This window comes from Austrofundulus limnaeus, unplaced genomic scaffold (genome assembly GCF_001266775.1).
Source record: "Austrofundulus limnaeus strain Quisiro unplaced genomic scaffold, Austrofundulus_limnaeus-1.0 Scaffold631, whole genome shotgun sequence".
In the NCBI taxonomy this organism is placed as follows: domain Eukaryota; kingdom Metazoa; phylum Chordata; class Actinopteri; order Cyprinodontiformes; family Rivulidae; genus Austrofundulus; species Austrofundulus limnaeus.
In genome coordinates, this window is record NW_013953033.1 from 80,667 (window position 1) to 82,930 (window position 2,264).

Genomic DNA, 2,264 nt, shown 5'->3' on the forward strand with positions numbered 1-2,264 from the left:
ATATATGATATAGTGAAATCATCACAGATCAACTGATTTCAGTTGGATTTTTATATTTCTTTCTGTAGAATGAGTATACTGTTTGAAAATAATGACTGATGTCATAATGTGATTGCCAATGAAATAAAGATGAAAATATTGGGAAAAAATGTCAAAAATGTCTATTTTTGGCATTAAATTTAACCTAACCATTTAGAAATGTGTTTTAAGAGTTATTTTGTCAATGTATGTTGTCAGCACGTGTTCTGTGTATCTGGAATGTATTTATTGACAGCCTACCCAACCCAGTTAGGATTTGAGTGAAAGAATCACCTCTCACATTTTTCTGATAAAAAATAATACATTAAAATGGCCACAAAATTTCTTCGTGATATTTCCAGCAGAGCAGACCCTCCAATTATTGTTACTTAGGGTCAAAATTAATAGAAAAATCACAAATAAAAAGTATGGCAGACCATGTCCGGTTCAACCTGTTTTATTGAGCTTATTAGACTTTGGCTCCCCGACTATCTGTCACATGCTGAAGTGCCAGGACAGGAAGTGACATAAATTTAATCAGTTCATATTTAGTACCTTGAGATTTACTTTTAAAGTTTTGTGGAGAAGAAATATAGAGTTTATTGAGAAACGTTCAGAGGAGAGTTGGAGGTGTTTTTGATATACCATCTGTCCTAATTAGTATTGGAGACACACTTGTTTTTTTAAAGCTAGCAATTACCATTCAGTGTGGTAAACAATTCATCAGAGAAGTTAATGAAGCCTTGCTTCATACTGTTAATCATACTATTTCTTTATTTGTGTTTACTAACTCAGGAGAAACTTTTTGATAGAAAATAATAACCTAACCATCCCTGACCTTATTTAAACACCCTAAATATACTGATAATTGTTGATTTTGTACTAATCCTAAATTGATGTTTAATTTCATTTAAATTCAGTTCAGTTTGTTTATGTAGTGCCAAGTCAAAAAAATGTTCTCAGAGAACTGTATAAAACTGTCACATACATTATATAAATCCAGTTATAAATAATATCAGTCTAAGGAAGACAGCAGATTGTGTTGAACCTTTATTTTGTTGCTGTCTCCCATCCTGAGCAGCACACTGGCAACAGTGGAAAGAAAAACTCTTACTAAACAACAACATCAGAACTAATTAAATCATGATTATACAGCTTTAACTAACATCCTTTTAAAGTGGGATTCCCGAATAGCTTCTGGCAAATCTTTTAACAAAGTTTTTTTAACTGCATCAATCTTTTTTTATTCATTTTTTATTGAAGTTAGTAAATCTTACATTAATTGAATTATAAGAAACCTTTAATTTCCACACGAAGGATTTATTTTACTTTTTGATGTATTAAAACTTAACATGATGTAATAAAGCAGCTGCCTTTGCCCACCATTTAAACTGGCATAAACAAATGCATCAGCTCTTCCTCCCACTTTGAGCACTGGCACAGTCTATTCTAATCTAATTATCTTGTCAACAAATCTCACTAATTATTCTCCCAATTAAATCTGGAGCCATTCCATTTTATATAATTTAGATCGTTGTCATTGTGTGGAGCAGTGGTCTTCAGTTATTATTCAGCAAGTTCTGCATAAAAATATAAAAATCCACAAGAAAATGAATAAAAATGTAATAAACTGTATAATATGAAATGTAATATGCTAAATACTATACTATAAAGCCACAATATTAGTAGATATTTGTTGTCTATCTTTTAGTAAAATATCAGATGTAAAATTGCTGAAGTTTCATATAAAGTAAGTTCTGTCATCATTGTGGTTTAGGCTGCATGTTTTCTGTGTTTATACGTAACGAGACGCTGCTGCAGTTCTTCTGTGTTACTGTGAAGTTTTTCTTCTTCCATTTGAAGAGTTTCCTGCTGGACTAATGTCAGAACCTTCAGCCGTTCATCTTTCCCTCTGCCTCAAACAGACTTGACTGAAATGTTTACTACATACGTGCAACAATTAGCTTCTATGTCATCCTTTGGAGCAGAGCACCTCTCTGTGTGACTTTTCACTTTTCACCCACTTGGTTATCCAGGTGTGGTCCTCTGCCTTGTGTTTACGCTGCTGAAGGTGATGCTTGACGCCAGACATCGACACCACATCTAAACAATGAGCTGTGGCTCTGCCCGCCTCTCTGCAGCAGGTTAATCATTAGGATTGTTACAATGGACTGTAATGTCTTCCCAACAGCTATAAGAGCTCAGCCATTCACACCACTTTAACTGTTTTTTTTTTGGGGGGGTGG

At 33.7% G+C, this 2,264-nt stretch overlaps 1 protein-coding gene and 1 long non-coding RNA gene across 5 annotated transcripts in view; one reads left to right on the top strand and one right to left on the bottom strand.

Moving 5' to 3' along the window:
- Nucleotides 1–2,264, top strand: part of st3gal3b (ST3 beta-galactoside alpha-2,3-sialyltransferase 3b) — a gene marked incomplete at its 5' end in the record, with an annotated part of 74,376 nt that overhangs the window by 5,237 nt on the left and 66,875 nt on the right.
- LOC106531423 (uncharacterized) overlaps nt 1–2,264 on the bottom strand; it is a 12,386-nt gene that overhangs the window by 849 nt on the left and 9,273 nt on the right. The window lies entirely within an intron of this gene.